Source organism: Nansenia antarctica, assembly GCF_963989245.1.
Source record: "Nansenia antarctica genome assembly, chromosome: 4".
Taxonomy (NCBI): domain Eukaryota; kingdom Metazoa; phylum Chordata; class Actinopteri; order Argentiniformes; family Microstomatidae; genus Nansenia; species Nansenia antarctica.
In genome coordinates, this window is record NC_137689.1 from 28746765 (window position 1) to 28767129 (window position 20365).

General features: G+C 43.3%; 1 protein-coding gene across 1 annotated transcript in view; it reads left to right on the forward strand.

Annotated features, from left to right (window-relative positions):
- The window catches only part of clip2 (CAP-GLY domain containing linker protein 2), a gene marked incomplete at its 5' end in the record, with an annotated part of 74012 nt that overhangs the window by 10578 nt on the left and 43069 nt on the right, over positions 1 to 20365 (forward strand). The gene's annotated exons all lie outside the window — the stretch shown is intronic.

The window sequence follows — 20365 nt, forward strand, 5'->3', positions numbered from 1 at the left end:
TGCGCCACACTGGGAACTGAACAGACTGCATCGATCAATGAACGGACTCCACATTACATTAACTGAAGTCTGTTAAATTGTTTGGGATTAATGTGAGTTTTCTATTTTCTCTTTCCAGTTTTACCCTTTTTTATCAATAAAACAACGTCATTTCTATAACCAGGTCTCGCTGGTTGGGAAGGCATTTAGTTCAGCTGCCTGTCAAATCATACTTAATCGGACTCGCGAGTATGACAATGAGGAGAACATAACTGTTTATTGAGAAACGATTGATAGGCAGGCTGGGATACGTATATAAAGAAATACCACAATGTCTAGATTTATTACATTTTATTTAAAAGTGCAAGAGGTTACATGTGCTTCTGGCGTGACACATAGGCTAGCCTAATTTCCGTTCATATGCCTTTTATCAGATAAAATAAAATAGAATAAAACTCTTTGAAAATAAATAGGCTTTAAATGAACTTAACTGCTTTCAGTAGCTCAGTCAGTCCCACATACTGATGACATGCGATGCCATTTTTTGCCTTGTGAAATGCAACTTGTAGCTGAGAGTGCAGCTTATTGTTAGCCGTTTCATTAGCCTGCTCACAGTGGCCTGACCGCCGATATGTGCTCACTGCACCGCCTGTGATCAGTGAGACATTCTCATATTCGTTGCTCCTCTCGTGAATCCGTTATTCCTCCCCGATTTTTTGCACGGTGAGCAGAACATTTTTCCTTCCCCATCTAAACGCAGCCAGGGGAAATGTTCTTTCCATTCAACTCGGAACCCTCGAGACTTTCTGGCTGGAGGAGCCACTACCTCCATCTCTTCAGAGTCAGACTTCTCCTCAGACTCATTGTAGAATGTGGTTTCATGAAGTCATTGTTAAGCTTACTTTGTCTTGCCATGTTTACCTCTCGCTCGCTAAGGTGCACTTTGAGCTGCAGCGTTTGCAGGTTAAAAGCAGGGTTGCCAGATGGGCCGGGTTATCGCCGAATGGGCTACTGGGTTTAGCGGTAATAGACTGGTTAGGCTGTAAAATCCCATCTGGCAACCCTGCCACCGCTGTTTCGCGGAGTCATCATCATGCCGGCGTCAAATCATATAATAATAAAAGAAATATATAGCCTATATATTCGTCTTTTTTAATATAGAAGGAATCAGAATGTGACAATTCAACTTTAGCGAATTGTATTCAAATTGTGCTTAGAGGGAATTATTTTCACCGGACATTATGACCGAAGAGATTTCAATTTGTCGGACTTCAATAGATTTTACCGGACAAAGACCGGTAATTACCTGTTAACGGAAACCCTTTTCACACGTTCTAATGCTTTGGTCCTCATATCGGGATCTGATGATCTGACTTTTCTTTTGAAAAATATGAATCCATTTCCGCGTTGTTGAAAATCAATGACACTTCGCTAGTCAACTAACACAGCTTGTTTTGTGAGCCTGCTAACAATGTAAAGTAGTGTCATAGTTAACTAGGTAGCAGTGGGGGATTACTCAACGAATCCATTGCTTTGCAGTATTTTGGCTCGACTAGCGAGTTTGTGTTGTGATTCTCAATAATGTTGAAACGTAGTTCCGTGTTTCAAAAGAAAAGTCTGAACATTTTGATTGGTTGCCAATATGTGGACCAAAAGACTAGAACGTGTCACATGTGCATACACGTGTCATACTGTGCTAATACCAAAAAGAAGAGAAAGTAGATCTCACAGATTATGTTGACATTTTCACTTTTTTATTTTACTGTGTCAAGGACTGCCATTCTAACATTTTCCTATCCAACCATACTCTGATGATTAGCCTTGGGTCAAATTGCCTTCCATTTACTGTTGGGCAGCACTAAAAGCTTTCCTGGTGGTCAATATTGTCAAATCACATTGAATTACTGTTAGTAAAGCTTAGCTTAGCTTGATTAGGGGCACCCTTTTACCAACTCTGCTCTAACTCAGCTTTCATAACTGGTGATGAATGTACATACAATGCTATCATCAAACTGTATTTCAGGATAAGATATTCGACTTAAGGAACCATTTTGGAGTCAAGCTTTGAACCCACATTTAACCACAGGCTCTTGGGTTAGCTATTCAATACACAATTAACTTGAAAAACGTCATATGTCAGGATTTGACATTTTATGTTTTACATTTTAAGGTACCTGAAGCACTCGAAGATATGACTCAAATCAGGGTTTCCGTTAACCGGTAATTACCGGTCTTTGTCCGGTAAAATTTGTTGAAGTCCGACAAATTGAAAACTCGTCGGACATAATGTCCGGTGAAAATAATTCCCTCTAAGCACAATTTGAATACAATTCGCTAAAGTTCACATTCTGATTCCTTCTATTTAAAAAAATCCCCGTATTCTTCAGTGTGCCTGTAACCGAATTAAAACTGCGGACCGAAGTCGCCTTGGGGAGGGCAAGGTCACACTGTGGCAATTCTGCCATGTCTCCGCCGCCGACTGTCACTTCCACGATTTTTTCACACGCTGTCACACGTCACACGCTGCCGGTATCCAATCGTAAATCATCCAATCCCCGTTCTCTACAGACGACGCGAAATGATAAGGTGTCTCTCACCGAGTGCTGAGGGCGGGATGATTAAAACAAACCAGGAAGTGGATTATTCCGTCCGTTCGTGTTTGTGCCGCAGGTCGCGTCCGCTGTCTGCGCCTCGGTAAATGTTTTAGCCTACTCGGACCGCGAAGAGCTGGATGAAACGTAATGATACCTTTGGATACAATGCCCCGTAAGGATACAGTTGGATACAAGGCCGTTGGGAATGTCATACGCTTGCACCGGAGCTGGGGAGAGAGCAGTAGAGGCTCATCTTAACACTACGACCGCGGCGGATCGCGACCTTATTCAATCGCGATGAGGTGTGCTTCAGCACTATGATAGTTTAACATAGAGAAGAGTGTACTGACGCACAAAGATCGCTGGAGGGCGATGTCACACAAGGCCGTCTGCCAGGCTCCGACGCCTTTTTCCCAGAATGCATTTCGCACCGGCAAGCAGAAGGCGATTTGAATCCTCCATTTCCCCCCCCCCCAAAAAAGCTGTAATGTTGCCTTTACAAGTGTTACCATGTCATTTTATGAAGTTTTAATGTTTAATGTTTTCAGGTGAGAAAGTACCAATATATATTCCCAAAATGTGTCCAGTTTATCAAAATAACCCGTATATCTCCTCTGACGATTTTCGTCGTCGAATTCGCTAGCATGCGTTCGTAAATTCGCCCTGGAAATCTGGTCAGCACCCATGGAATGCCTCTTGTCCAATCAAATTACCTGGTCCCTTTATGACGTTGAACCCGGTGTGCGCTCCGGCGCTCTCATAGCGAATTTACGAACGCACCCTGCGTTTTCACTTTCATTCATAACATTTGTCGGGAGAACAGGTGTGTATATTGGACAGTAATTCAGCACTAAACTATCTGCACTGCACTACTGTCATTGTGTCATACACCAAGCTTACAGTGGGACAAGAACTTGTCGTCACTTTTTACATTTTACATTTAGATTTACAGATTTACTGCAGCACATATTTACTGTATTGTAGTGTAAAGTAGTGTTACAGTAAATATTTGCCATATTTACAGTATGGTACTGTACTGCAGCATTTTACAAGTGGGAAGCACTGTTATTGTACACTACAGTAATATGGGTTAAAGCAGTATATCTCATGTTTACTGTACATTACTCTAATTTTACTCTGCACCACATAGGATTGCAAGACAACCTCACAGAGGTGGAAGAGGGCCCATTTTTACTCCGCAACAAGAGGAAGCCATTTGTGCAATGGTGATTGCAAACAATGCCATAAGGTTGAGAGAGATCCAGAGCGCTGTTATAGAGGATGACAATATCTTTGGCAATATTGAATCTGTTTCAATCTCTACAATTGACAGAGTGCTTAGGAGAAATGAAATGCGCATGAAACAACTGTATAATGTGCCATTTGAACGGAACAGTGACAGAGTGAAGGAGATCCGTCACCAGTATGTACAGGTAAAACATTTATGTGTTCTATGCATACTCTAATGTTCAGTGCTGTAAACTGGTTACATGACAGTTCATACTGTACAATATGTTGTCCAAAATGCATTATGTTACACAGGAAAAGTTGTTATAGTTTCTCTCTCTCTCTCTCTCTATTCTGGGATAAAGCATGTACTGGAGCTGGACGCCAGGGAACCGCTGCACACATTCATATATCTTGATGAGGTGAGTTTCAATCTGGCAAAAGGTAGAAGGCGTGGCAGAAATCGCATTGGACAGAGAGCCACTGATGTCCCAGGCCAACGAGGAGGGAATATTACAATGTGTGCAGCCGTCTCAGAAAACGGCGTCCTCACCCATATACCCTGTCTTGGTCCATACAACACACAACATCTGCTGACTTTTTTAGACACTCTTTACAGGGACATAATCCCTGAGAATGAGAGGGGTCTAAATGGCCTTGCTAGCGGCCATGGATGCTGCATGTGATGACATCACAGCACAGTCCTGCAGAGGGTGGATTCGCCACTCAAGGAGGTACTTTCCTCGCTGCATTGCCAGGGATGATATTCGCTGTGATGTTGATGAAAATATGTGGCCAGACAGACAGGAACGTCTGGATGCGAATGAATAATTTACAGTACTGTGTATGTTGTATGTCCAATAAGTACTGCAATATTGTTTACAGTTGTGCACAGCTATACCCAAAGGGTGTTTCTTATGTTTGTTGTAAATAAGTTTGTATTTTTCTTTTGCACAATGCTGTGAACACATTTGAATTGCAAAGAGCATATGCAGTAAAAATGTGAAACATAACTATTCAGCGTCTTGTACTTATTTACCTCACTAAATACAGTAATGTGTAACCCACTGTAGATTTCATATGGCCGTGCAAATAGTGTATAGTACTGTCTTGAGCATTTTCAGGTAATGTCACCAAGATCTGACTTTTTTGCATTGGAAAACACTTACAGAGTGAACTGTCATAATGAAAACATGACAAAGCCATTTGACTATCTTGTTCATAAACAATGGTGTCAGGACTTTTCATTTTGATGACACTGACAACTGTTGTGCAAATGTTAATAGTGATGTGAGAAATGCACCAAAGCGACTGAGAAAACTGTATTATACACAACAGTGTTGTGTTGTGTATATGTGAGTGAGACTGTGGTCTACAGTGATATACAGAAAAAACATTATATACAATATTATACATATATTTTTGTTGTCAGGACTTGTTTAGTTATTGTCATTTCGCAGAGTCACCTCAATAAAGCAATTGAACAAATGGAACATTTGCGAACAGTTCTGTAACAAAACGCTGTTACGTTTCCTCACACATGTGTAAGTGGAAATCCTTGGCCTTTCCTGTGGGAATACACACATACTAGTCCTCGGAAATAAACCAGAATAACTCGTTTCTAAAGTCAGTTCCATTCACTTGATGTAATGGTTGAAGCATGGGGGATGGTAATCTTATTCTCGATGATTGTCGCAGATCAGCCAAACAAAGGATGCAGCTTCCATCCCCCACACCAAGCGGGTTTCAAACACGGCTCTCAAGCTTACAGCAGTTTTAGGGGCTGACAGGCTGACATTACAGGCAGGGCTAAATTCAAAGACCTTGTTGGCTTCATTGAAAAACAAGCCACAATTGTTTTAGATCCTTTGTTTGGAGACATACAAGACCCTACGGTTGACAAGAACACCTCAAAAACCAAAGACTTCAAACAAAGGATCTAAAACAATTGTGGCTTGTTTTTCAATGAAGCCAACAAGGTCTTTGAATTTAGCCCTGCCATGACTAATCTCAAGTATATTGCAGGCAATAGACCTCCATTTATCCCTATACTTGTAGGGCAACTTAGAAACAATAAGCCTGAGGTTTGATGGGCTATCAAGCTCTTCCAGATAGTGCAAGTCTTGCATGGCATTGTTGCATCCTCTCAAATACAGTGCATAGGCCTGTAGTGACTTTCCATCTTCAGCCTTTATGCTTGGCCAGTTCAAGGCTTTTTCCATGTAGGCACTGGTTATCTTGATTTCATTTCCAAAGTTCTTTTCAAGTAGCTTCTTAGCTTCAGCATAGCCTCTGTCTGGTTGCATATGCATGCAGCTACGCACCAAGTCTCGTGACTGTCCAGTGGTGTACTGTTCCAGGAAATAAAGCCTGTCTGGATTGCTACTTGTCTTGTCCTCAATACAATGTTCAAAAGCACGCATAAAGGGTAGGAAATTCATTGGGTCTCCATCAAATGTATTCATTTCCCTCACAGGAAGTTTCTGCTGAGTAAGAAGGATATCAGCGATGTCATGTTTTTGCTCTACATTGGACATGGTGTCTTGATTGATAAGATTATCCATTGTTGACTGATTATTCATTGTTGACATTTGATCATGTTCTCTTTTACTGTGCAATGTGTTAGTAGGCTTTGGATGCTGCCTTTGAATAACAACCTTTTGAAGTGGGGTTTTAGGCACTGTTCCTATATTAGCATATTCAACCGGTGATTGTTCAAGATTCATAGACACAGATTGTCCCTTTTGCATATCATCATAATAGGCATTCGTGTCATCATGTTCTTTACACATTACATAACCAAGATTTATTTTGCAATCACAACAATGTCAACACAATCACAACAGAATCTTATTTAATCCAATCAGGTTGTATATATAATCTATATATATATAATCTATATATTGGTTTCAATATACCTCCATAGCAGTCTACAGTCTAATTTAGCTATATCTATAATTACATTATGAGAACATCAGTATTTTTACGCCTTTGGTTGTATTGTCTGAACGAACATTGATTGGGAGACATACTGTACAGTTTATCATTTTCATAACTGTCTGCACATATACATATCTTATTTTGATTGTTATTGTAGCCTATATATAAACACAAATATCAGTCTTATGCACTGTGTCTCATTCAGCACTGAAGCCTGAATTTGAGCACAGTGTGTGCCCCCTTGCTACCTCTGCTGATATAAAAGAGAATTGCAGGCTTGGAGAAAAAGATGGCAGCCACAAATACACAGACACACACAGAAATACTGCTAAAACGCTTTATACTAACTCGATTTTGAAAATGTAAAAATGCTGGGTGGTAGAACGCACATATCTAGGAAAAGTCATGAAAGGAGGGTCCTGAAATGTGATCGAGTGCAAAGGTAGAATTTGTTTTGTACTCACTGGTGCTGTTTAACACGTCACGGCTGTTCTAGTGTTAAGCAGCGCGGGTAACCCGACACCACTAAGCCTATCGGACTGACAGACTGTTAAAAACTGTAAGTCTTGCGTTCGTTGTGTGGGAGCGGGGTGAAGAGTGAAACTGTTTGGATACAATTGACTGTGATTGAGCTGAACTGAACTTTTGGGGATTTGATGAACTGTTGAATTGCAGTGGCGGCTGGTGCTAAACATTTTGGGTGGGGCACAGGTTATGGGGGCATGCTCCACGGGGAAGAATATCAACTTTAAAATCTGGATTTACAGTCGATTTTAGCATGAGAATAGCTCTACCCCCCTGTACAGACCTCGCCATCCCCTCTACCCCCCTGTACAGACCTCTTCATCCCCTCTACCCACCTCTACAGACCTCTTCATCCCCTCTACCCCCCTGTACAGACCTCTTCATCCCCTCTACCCACCTCTACGGACCTCTTCATCACCTCTACCCACCTCTACATCCCCTCTACCCACCTCTACAGACCTCTCCATCCCCTCTACCCCCTGTACAGACCTCTCCATCCCCTCTACCCTCCTCTACAGACCTCTTCATCCCCTCTACCCCCCTGTACATACCTCCTCATCCCCCCTACCCCCCTGTACAGACCTCTTCATCCCCTCTACCCCCCTGTACATACCTCCTCATCCCCCCTACCCCCCTGTACAGACCTCTTCATCCCCTCTACCCCCCTGTACATACCTCCTCATCCCCCCTACCCCCCTGTACAGACCTCTCCATCCCCTCTACCCCCCTGTACAGACCTCTTCATCCCCTCTACCCCCCTGTACAGACCTCTTCATCCCCTCTACATACCTCCTCATCCCCCCTACCCCCCTGTACAGACCTCTCCATCCCCTCTACCCCCCTGTACAGACCTCTTCATCCCCTCTACCCCCCTGTACAGACCTCTTCATCCCCTTTACCCCCCTGTACAGACCTCTTCATCCCCCCTACCCCCCTGTACAGACCTCTTCATCCCCTCTACCCCCCTGTACAGACCTCTTCATCCCCTCTACCCCCCTGTACAGACCTCTTTATCCCCTCTACCCCCCTGTACAGACCTCTTCATCCCCCCTACCCCCCTGTACAGACCTCTTCATCCCCTCTAGTGAGTGTGTGAGTGTGCGTGTGTGTGTGTGTGTGTGTGTGTGCGTGCGTGCGTGCGTGCGTGCGTGCGTGCGTGCGTGCGTGCGTGCGTGCGTGCGTGTGTGTGTGTGTGTGCGTGTGCTGAATACATAAACAAACAAGCTAAAAGACGACAATAGAAAACGTACCATGCTGACGATATTACTAAATGTTTGAAGTAGCTTTTATCTTAGCTGACTCTCTTACCTTCAGGTCGAGTTTGTGTATTCTGGCTTCGCAAAACACCAACAGTAGCAGCCTAACAGCCGCGGAGATTGCGACCACAAACGAAGTTTGACTTCGGTAATAGGTCCAGTTGTAATATCCTCAAGTTGGGAACAAAAGATGCCTCCTTCTAATCCATTTGTTCAATTTGTTTACAGAAAGAAATCCTCCTAAATCCTCGGTTATACGATTTTCCGTATAGTTGTTGTTGTTGAGTTGTTCAGAACATTACTAGCCGCCATTGCCATGGTGAAGCAGGTCTAAAGCTACGCCGGACATGACGTAAGCACGTACGATTCTTTGTGCATGTCCCAAAACCCCATAGACAAATGACCGAATGGCCTGAAGTTACCAAAATAGATTTTACATGCAAGTCTACGAGAACAGCCTAGTGCAATTTCGCGTAGACTGAAAGTTGCCCCGAAAGGGGCGGGACTTGAAGCTGATTGGAACATACTCCACAGAACACTAGCTGATTGGACTATGATATACTCCACAGAACACTCGCTGATTGGACTATGATATTCAGAAGCAACACTGTCTAGAAGTCATAGAAAAAAAATCTCTCTCTTCTCCCTTTGGTGGGGCATTGTCCAATTGCCCCTAATGAACCAGCCTCCCCTGTTGAATTGACTGTGATTGAGCTGAACTGAACTTTTGGGGATTTGATGAACTGTTGAATTGATTGTGAATCAGTGGACTGAGCATTTTTGAGTTTGTGAACTGGACACTCCCAAGTTACTGCTGGTTGCATATTTGAGCAAAATGTTATACATCTAGACATTGTGGTATTTCTTTATATACGTATCCCAGCCTGCCTATCAATCGTTTCTCAATAAACAGTTATGTTCTCCTCATTGTCTCAAGTATGATTTGGCAGGCAGCTAAACGAAATGCCTTCCCAACCAGCGAGACCTGGTTATAGAAATGACGTTGTTTTATTGATAAAAAAAGGGTAAAACTGGAAAGAGAAAATAGAAAACTCACATTAATCCCAAACAATTTAACAAACTTCAGTTAACGTAATGTGGAGTCCGTTCATTGATCGATGCTGTCTGTTCAGTTCCCAGTGAGGCGCCCGTTCAGCGCTGGACATAATGGCATAGCGCGCATGCGAATCATGTTATATTATTATATATTATATAGCTCGCATCTAATCGTATCGGATGAGAAATAGACATTAAATGGCATATATAGGCCGCTACACAACAGTAATCACCGCGACAAACAGCTATATTATATTTTAATATGATGACCGGAATATCTGACGTTTGTCCGGTAAATCGAAATCTTCCCGGACATGATGTCCGGCGGCAATTTTTTCTAACGGAAACCCTGACTCAAATGATGGTTTCTTATGCCTGACTAGTTCTGAACCACTCCTTATGTCTTGGCCCTAATCCATGTCCTACATATACTAAAAAGATAACACGTTATAATCATTATACGATTCGCCGTAGCCTGCAGAGCATTCCCAACGTCCTCCATCCACTGGAACTCATTGTGAGTGTTTAAATCAACGTCTAAGGGTTTGACTTTATTATGACGTCACTAGAACTTCAACTTCATAAATATACTCCTCTGTGACACCATGAGTAATCAGCTGATCCTCCTGGATGGCCCCCTGCCTCGGCACTGACATTCAGCACCACCAGGGCCTATATTCCCTGAGGTGGTGGTGGGGGTCTGAAGGCCTAATGGAAGCTCTGTCACTTGACAAGTGACCTTAACATCCCCTACCTTCATTAGAAGGATTGTGTTATCACGGGCCTTGGACATACACACTAACAGAACTGAGGGCTGACTGGAATAGGAGACGACCCTGTTTAGTATCTGAGGAGGGATATCCCTTCGTCATACGTCATTAGGGGTGAAGACGAACGGTTTTGTCGAAACGAGAGACAGCTTCTGTGGCGAAATACACGACTATGACTAATGTCTCAAATCGGCCCTAGTGCTTTGATCTCTGTAACATGCCACCCAGAGGCAGCGTGGGATAGTTTTTAGTTGGGAGGGAGCTGTGGAATTCCCCTGGAAGACACCTCTGCAGCCGCAGAGTGGGAAGGAAGAAAGAAAGGAGTTGTTTTTTTCGATGTACTTCATCAGACGAGACTCATGTTCTACATGCATATTTTAGAACCGCGAGCCATCGCCGTTAGCAAAGTGTTCACATTCTTGACATAGTTGGGATGTAAAGTCAGGATGTTTCCAATTACAAGTATAACCAACAAATGCTAGTTTAGATAAATGGAGCTGAAGAGCATCTCAACACATCTCAATCTCAACACAAGCCTGTTGTTGTTGTTGTTGTGACTGAAGGAGCCGTCTGACAGCTCGCTGCTAGGACGGAGCCCTGTTGAACACCGTTAGGATGAGATTCTTTTCTTCCTGGAGAATTCCCAGCGCTGTTCCCGGCGTATCGCATTTCCCTGCCTGCGTCGCTCTACACCAAGGACACCTGAATGTCATTTCAACTGCGTGCTGCAATCTAATTCCTCAGTATTGCTTTTTTCAAATCTGGACTCCCAAAACAATACTTCCTCAAGTGGGGCTGCTGCACTTCACCAGGACAGAAAATGTCAGCGTGACATTCTCCCAGAGCCATACCTCTCATATGCATTCAGTAGTTGGGGCGCATTCAGTAATATCAGTGTCATTAACTTGAGATTCTGCTCTTTTTTTTGGGTTATACTGTTTCTAATCATCTTACGTGTCTGTTGATCTATTCTTCCAATTTGAAAAAAAACAACAAGTAAACCTAGCTTTAGGCCTATGGCCAACTGACTCAAAGCACCGACATGAATCACCCTCCGGATGATGTACTTGTTGTCATCTTAGCAAAATACTTCACACTCACATACTCGATACAGTATGTGTCACTTGTGTCTCTGCTCTAAAGGCTCTGTGTACTCATAGGTACCACAACCACATTTTGAAATCCTAGCCAGAGATGGTTCGAAGCCTGACGCTCTGTCGGGGAGGCAAAGCTTCCGGGCGTTGTTTCTGAATCACCTCAGACTTTGGATAGTTGGATAGAGCGGTAGCCAAGATGGAGGCTTAACGCTGACTTGCTGCCTTGGCAGTGCTGGCACAGTGAGTCTGTAATCTGTGAATATCCTCTGAGTCACTGAGTCATCCATCCTTTTATCCAACCCCGACTGACTTCACAAACCACCCACTCGTTTGGTGTTTTGCCTCACGGTTTCCCACGTCTCACGGCGGCTTCCCTGTCGAGGTCCGTGAAAGTGGGTGGGTTCAGGATGGAACGTCAGGGTCGATTCAGATCACCGTGAGCCAGCGCCATGTCCTGTTTTGACAACTGAGGTCCTGGGTCTTCTTCTTCTGTTTTGACAAGGATTTGGTCTTTTTTAAGGCTATGTGTTTCTCCTTGGGACAGCTCTGTGCTGGTTTAGGTAAACAGCGCAATTGAGTTGACTGGAAACTGGACATTATTCCGGATGTTCTTCAGGAGTGTTTTTGTTATCACTGCACAGCTTCATGGTGATGAATGTGTGTGTCAGGCCAGGCCAGTAGGAGCGCTCCTCACAGACAGGAAGTGACTGGGAGGATGTTTCTATGACAACTAATATTTCACACACGTGCACACCACATGTGATGGGAGGGTTGGAGAAAAACAGTGTTTAGTACTTCACTCCCCAGAAAGAAGCAATGTAGACTGAAAGGTACCAAACATGTGACAAGATACTGTATGTACTATACGCTCATGATTGTGAGTGAAGGGAATTAGTTGATGAATACACCAGTGTAATCCAGTGGAAACTGTCCTGTCCCATAATGTTCCATTAGGAAAGTAAAGCTGTACAGGAAGTGATGCTCTTCCACATAGCCAATGACAGTAGGTTCTGCTGTAGCTACTCACAAAAGGCCTCTGTGTTAGGATGAGTCTAGAGAAGATGTGACCACCGCCATGACAGAAGTCACGACTAATGAGTACAGTCAAGTGAACAATGACACATTCTTCCCCCCCTAACAGTCACCATGACTGACATTTTCCCTCTGCTACATTCACACACAACAACAACAAAAACTATCCACGATTTACAGTACAAGAACGGTTTAAAAATGGTGAAATGAGATCAAGAGGAGCGGATTTTACAAATATACGTAAGCCTTCTGGAGCAGTAATAGCCTTCTCTTATTGTGTTCCTTTGTGTGGCCATCTCATACCATTTAGCGAGCAATATGTTCTCGCTGCCACGAGCTGAATCAATAGGCCTGTCTGTGAGAGAACGGAGCCAGTCCTCTGGAGGATTAGGGAGGGAAAGCTACACCAGGTCCAGGAGATTGAGCCACAGGCATACACATACCGTATATACTTACGTCCGTAAATATTTGGACAGTGACCCAATTTCCATCATTTTGGCTCTGTACGCCACCGCAATGGATTTGAAATGTAAAAAATAGAGATGCAGTTGAAGTGCAGACTTTCAGCTTTAATTCAAAGGGTTGAACAAAAATATTGTATGAAACGTTTAGGAATTGCAACCATTTTTATACACAGTCCCTCTATTTTCAGGAGCTCAAATATAATTTGACAAATGAACATAATCGTAAATAAAATGTTTGTTTTTAATATTTTGTAGAGAATCCTTTGCAGGCAAAGACTGCCTGAAGTCTGGAACCCATGGACATCACCAAATGCTGGGTTTCCTCCTTTGTGATTGCTTTGCCAGGCCTTTACTGCAGCTGTCTTCAGTTGTTGTTTGTTCGTGGGTCTTTCTGCCTTTAGTTTTGTCTTGCATGTGAAATGCATGCTCAATCGGGTTGAGATCAGGGGATTGACTCGGCCATTGCAGAATATTCCACTTCTTTGCCTTAAAAAACTCCTGGGTTACTTACGCAGTATGTTTTGGGTCATTGTCCATCTGTATTATGAAGCGCCATCCAATCAACTTTGCTGAATTTGTCTGAATCTGAGCAGACAGAATATCCCTAAACATTTCAGAATTCATCCGTCTGCTTCTGTCTTCTGTCACATCATCAATAAACACTAGTGACCCAGTGCCACTGGAAGCCATGCATGCCCATGTCATCACACTGCCTCCACCGTTTTTTACAGCCTTATCCATACTTATTTCTTCCCATCATTCTGATCTTAGTTTCATCTGCCCAAAGAATGCTGTTCCCTGAATTGGGCTAGCTTTTTTAGATGTTTTTTGGCTAACCTGGCCTTTCTATTCTTGAGGCTTATGAATGGCTTGCATCTTGTGGTGAACCCTCTGTATTTGTTTGTGTGAAGTCTTCCCTTTATGGTACACTTGGATAATGATATGCCTACCTCCTGGAGACTGTTCTTCATTTGCCATGATGTTGTGAAGGGGTTTTTCTTTACCATGTTAAGGATCCTGTGATCATCCACCACTGTTGTCTTCCATGGACGTCTAGACCTTTTTGTGGTGCCGAGCACACCAGTGCATTCTTTTTTTCGAAGAATGTACCAAACTGTTAATTTGGCCACTCCTAATGTTCCCGCAATCTCTCTGATGGATTTTTTTTGTTTTTACAGCCTAAGGATGGCCTGTTTCACTTGCATTGAGAACTCCATTGACTGCATGTTGTGCGTATACAGCAACAGCTTCCAAATGGAATCAACTCAGACCTTTTACCTGCTTAATTGATAAAGAAATAATGAAGGAATTGCCCACACTGACCCATGAAACAGCTTTTGAGTCAATTGTCCAATTACCTTTCCCTTGAAAAAGAGGGAGCTACATATTAAAGAGCTGTAATTCCTAAACCCTTCCTTCAATTTGGATGTGAATATCCATCTTACCCTAAAGCTGAGAGTCTGCACTTTATGCCCATATTCATTATATAACTGTAACTTGAAGATGTTTTTGTAAACAGCTAAAATAACACAAATTCTGTCTGTGTCCAAATATATATGGACCTAACTGTATGCATTTAGACTCAGTGTCAGTGTTCTGCTCCTTGCAGGGCTTTGAGTAAGAGATACATGCTGGTTTGAATGATGTCATCGTTTAGGTCCCAGGGTGGCCATGATGACGTAATGTGCTTTCATCCTGTTTATTTCAGTTCCTGTTTATACTCTTATGTAAAGAGCATTCTGTTGTATATGTATTTATCTTGGGGTTGATTTAGGGTTTTAGAGAGTCTTCCCTTTATGGTACACTTGGATAATGATATGCCTACCTCCTGGAGACTGTTCTCCATTTGGCTGGATGTTGTGAGAGTAGCAGGGAAAGATAATTCTATTTTCATGATTGTGTCTTTCGTCAGTGATTTTTTTGGTTTGTCATGTGGGTTTAGGAGTAGATTACATTGTTTTTGTTACAGAATGGCATTCATTTACATTGTTGGCATTTAGCAGACGCCTTTATCCAAAGCCACTTACAACAAATGCATTTGGCTAAGTAAGTGAATCGTCTATCCGCTATTTTCAGAATTTGTTTATATAATTATGACACTGGGGAAACAGTACAGGGGGGTAGTAGATGTCTCAGGAAAGACAGTACAGGGGGGGTAGTAGATGTCTCAGGAGGGACAGTACAGGGGGGTAGTAGATGTTTCAGGAGGGACAGTACAGGGGGGTAGTAGATGTCTCAGGAGGGACAATACAGGGGGTAGTAGATGTCTCAGGAGGGACAGTACAGGGGGGTAGTAGATGTCTCAGGAGGGACAGTACGGGGGGGGTAGTAGATGTCTCAGGAGGGACAGTTCCTGAGCACAGATATCTCTTCATCCTGACAGTGAACCACAGTACACAGTAGCTGACATTGTTTCAAAGAAACTCCTGATGGAGTCACACAGCGTTTAATTATTTTATCTCCCATAACGAGAGACGACTTGGTGAGTACAGTAGTCGTGTTCAAAGTGGTTGAGGCCTTTTCCATGATAGGCTGTCTCGTTGTCACCACAGACATAGTGACGCTAGTAGTACAACGGGTTTCTTTAAAGATTGCGACTCGCCTCACGCCGTCGTTTACACACACTTTTCATCCTTCGCAGTTTGTCCACTGCGCTGCATCATTCGGAAGTGAAGTCTTTTGCGTGCCGGGGGGAAGGCATGGGCACACACACACACATACACCCACACACACACACACACACACACACACACCCCTACACACACACACACACACACACACACACACACACACACACACACACACGCCCTTGACTGATCACCCTTTGCTGACTGGTGGTCTTTGTCGTTCCTCTGGCCCATTGAACCTGCCTCCTCAGACACTCACACACTAACACACACACACACTACACACACACACTACACACACACACACACACACACACTAACACACACACACACACACACACACACACACACACACACTAACACACACACACACACACACACACACACACTAAAACACACACACACACACACACTAAAACACACACACACACACACATACACTAAAACACACATACACACACACACACACTAACACACACACTAAAACACACACACAAACTAACACACACACAAACTAACACACACACACACACACACACTAAAACACACACACACGCACACACACACACACACACTAAAACACACGCACACACACACATACACACACACACACACACTACACACGCTCCCCTCAGTCTGTCTGATCGCACTAGCGTAACCGGCGGCGACCTCTTTTCAGATGCAGAATTTAGCAGAATGTAGGCCATCCATCCACTCCTCCAGTCACACACGATTACACTTCCCCTCCTGACCTCCTGTCTGACTCCACCCTGGAGACATGCCTCCTCCAGTGGCACTGTGGGACACTATGAACGTCTCACCCTCTTCAATAGGCTTGACTCCATTCCATTGTCATTCTTGAGAGAATATGTGACAGGGCATGGTTAAAAAGTCCTCAACTAGGGCAAAATATTTTTTCTGTTTTTTCCAGATTATGAAAGGGTAGATTGTAAGCTTTAAAATGATGTGTCATACATTGAAATCTGAAACAAGTTGAAGAAGTCATGGATAGTTTAATGGTGATACCCCCTGAACCACCGTACTGAGATATCTAGCCTCAAACTTCTTCAGAGACGTTTTTCACAGAGGTAATGGGTGGGAACAATAGCTTGTTAACTCCACCCTAATCACTCCCTCAAGACAACCACACCCTCAAGACAACCACTCCCCCATTACACTACCTGTCATTACCTACCTGTCATCTGTCAGTGGGGTTGTCAGCTAACCCTCAGGAAGCAAAATTGCAGGGCTGACACGTTTAAATAGCTAAATAATAATAATAATAATAATAATAATAATAATAATTCAAGATTCATCATCATTTTATTGCCATGTGTGCCAAAAGTTTATTACGTCCCATTACAAGTACAAGAGAGTAAAATTCATGGCAATGGAAAAAATTAGGCAAGATACAATTGAGCAATACAATAATAGAATGGTAAAAAATAATAATGTTGTCCGTGTGCATGCATTTATCATTATAGTCCATAAAGCATCTAGTGGGACTTCGGCGTAGTTCCTTCCCATCCCATCTGGGCATCAAAGCTGTAATAAAAAAAGAAGACAGTACATTTCAAATGATTGCCCACTGTTACCAACACCACTTTTACGAAATAGCCTACTACTATCTTCATAAAATAGAATAGCTTATACAATGACAAATACCTGAAGTGCTGGTGACTCTCATCAAGGTGTCATCTCTCAGAACCTCTCACCTCCTCATTCTGTAACACAAATTTCAGGCACCAGATGACCAATCAAAATGTAATGTAATATAATGCAATATAAGGCTCTCAGGCATTCTGTACTTTCAAATATGTATTCTCCATGAGCAGTCAATATCAACTATCAGCTATTTCGCTAGCAAAAACGAAAGCTAACTTATTTGCGAAACAGCGCCCCCGCCACCACGTCGGCGCAGTGCCGCAATTGCAGTTAGAAATGACAGAAATCCACCGTAGAAAATACGACTGTCAGAGTTTTGTCGAGAGCTGCTAGAAATATGACGGAGGCGGCCGCCTCAAAATTCTCTATGCAGGAAAAACCCTGATTACCGTTCATTACAAAAGCATTAACTTTTTCTATAATCTATTACATCTCTAACAAAGCTACCTATCTAGCTAACAAGCTAACACTTGTTTGGCTAGCTGGTACACACACGCACACACACTAAAATGGTGCATGAAACATACTGTACAGTATGTTGCATGTTTAGTAGGTCTGCAACAAATGTATTTATTCATTATGTTTTATCTTTGACAACGTATTTCTTCCTCCCACCATCTCATTAGTTTTGTAGAGGGGTGGCATAATTGTGGTGAGCAGTTTCCGTGGTCTGATAACTGATGCTAACAACGGCGCTATCTACCTTACTCACAAAACAACAAATAACTGTTTGGCTATCCTAAGTAAACAACACAAAATCCTAGTATACAACACATGTAACTCACTAAAACTTACCCAAGAACACAGCAGAAGGTCTGTCTGCAGACGACTGTCCCATGAAAGTGAACTGATGTGGAGATCAATTTCTGAAATCCTGTTGTCTTCTTGTTATCGTCAGATTCGGAGTTCGGAGTTCCCGTTATGTATAGTCCAATATGAAGGAGTTCATTAATTGCCCACTGTCGATATTTCTAGCGGCTTCATAAATTCGGTTTATAGCATTAGCTAGAGCATCCGCATCCATCTTGTAAATTTGTAATCAGGTCCAGGTGGCTACTTAAATACAGCTGGAGTGGGCGTGGCTACACACACTGCCACAATAATACGAATAATACCCCCCACCCGACTTTGCTAACTAAATGTAGGTATTTAGTGAATGTAAAACTGTTGGATATGATATCGAGTGGGTTCTTCATTGCTTCGTTTGTCGTCCTATGCCAAAAATCGTAAAAATAAAAAATCACAACAAGACTTGTTTGGCTCGATTGCGAGCTTTCACAATGGCCGAGATGGGGACCTATTAATCAAAACCTGTCACACCCACCTGTCACACCCAGCCCCTGCTCATCGACGGAGAGAGCGTGGAGAGAGTCTCAACCCTCCGATTCCTGGGGGTGCACATACAGGATGACCTGTCCTGGAAGAACAACACAGTAGCCACCATCAAGAAGGCACAACAGCGGCTCTACTTCCTGAGAGTCCTCAGGAAGGAACACAACAAGCAGGAGATACTGGTGGCCTTCTACTGCGGCGCAGTGGAGAGCATCCTCACCTACGGCATCTGCAACTGGTTCTCCAGCTGCACAACCGCGGAGAGAAATGCGCTACAGAGAGTCGTGAGAACAGCCCAGAAGATCACCGGCGCCCCCCTCCCCTCTCTGGAAGAGCTGTACAACACACGCTGTCTCAGGAAGGCCTCCAAGATCTCCAGAGACCCAACCCACCCTGGGTACGAACACTTTGCCCGGCTGCCCTCGAAAAGGCGGTACAGGACCATGGCCGCAAGGACAAACAGACTGAAGCACAGCTTCTACCCCAGGGCCATCCAGGCCCTGAACACAGCAAAGACCTTGGTTCTGGGCCCTGGACAGTCTGGACGGATTGATGGCAGCTGCTGGATTGAAAAAAACTGGTGTAGTGCTGAGGCACAAATGTGTACATTTCAAGCCTGCAAACTGCGACACTTTAAATGAATGTGCAATAACACTATGTGCAATATGACAACCCTAGTCGTCTTACCTGTACAGTATAGTATAGTGGATAGTGTACATAGCCTTTATTTATGTAAACCAGCTCCTTTCCCTTCCTCTTTTTTTTCTTTTTTTTTCTTTCCTAGCACCAGGGGAGCCACTCCTCCCAAATTTCGTTGTTTGGTACCTGTACTATAGCAATGACAATAAAGACCATTCATTCATTCATTCATATACAGTCATAATAATAATCATAATAATTAATTGTATTTATATAGCGCTTTTCCAGGGCTCAAAGACGCTGACAATATGGGAAAAACAGAAACCACAGAAACAACAAGCAACAGATAACATGAGCACATAGAACACAGAGTTAACGAACAGGCACAGGGAACAATTAACACAGCAATGTCCAGGGGGGGAGGGGGGTGGCAGGGTTAGGGGAGATGGTTAGGGGTAGGGGAGGTTGTATGCAAGTCCAGGGGGGGAGGGGGTGGCAGGGTTAGGGGAGATGGTTAGGGGTAGGGGAGGTTGTATGCATGGGAGAACAGGTAGGTTTTGAGGTGGGATTTAAAAGTGGAGAGTGAGGGTGAGTCTCTGAGTGGTTGAGGGAGAGAATTCCAGAGGCGGGGTGCAGCTCGTGAAAAAGCACGGTCTCCAAAGCCTTTGTAGCCTACAGTAGCCTATATGGTTATTCTTATTTATTTTTTAAACTTTATTTATGATGGATAATAATGATTTTTAGGGGCTGTATAATCATTTGAACACCTAAGCGTCAAGAATTGGAACAAGCAATTTACCATGAGAGGAAGGGGGTTGTGGACTCATTTACCACTGGTACAGGGTTGTGGACTCATTTAACACTGGTACTGGGTTGTGGACTCATTTACCACTGGTACAGGGTTGTGGCACGAGTCCACAACCCCCGCCCTCAAATGGTCAATTGCTTTTCTCCAACAGCCACCACATAATATAAAAAGTAAATACACAGTTGTAACATTAAATTCATGTATTTACAATCATTAATCATTTCAGAATACATATATTCTTCCGCCACAGAATATAGTCCCATAAACAAGATCAACGATTGCATTGTAGGTCAGCACAGGTGTTCTTAATCAGATTGATTGGGAGGCGCATTGATACTGGAAATGTGGTCTGAA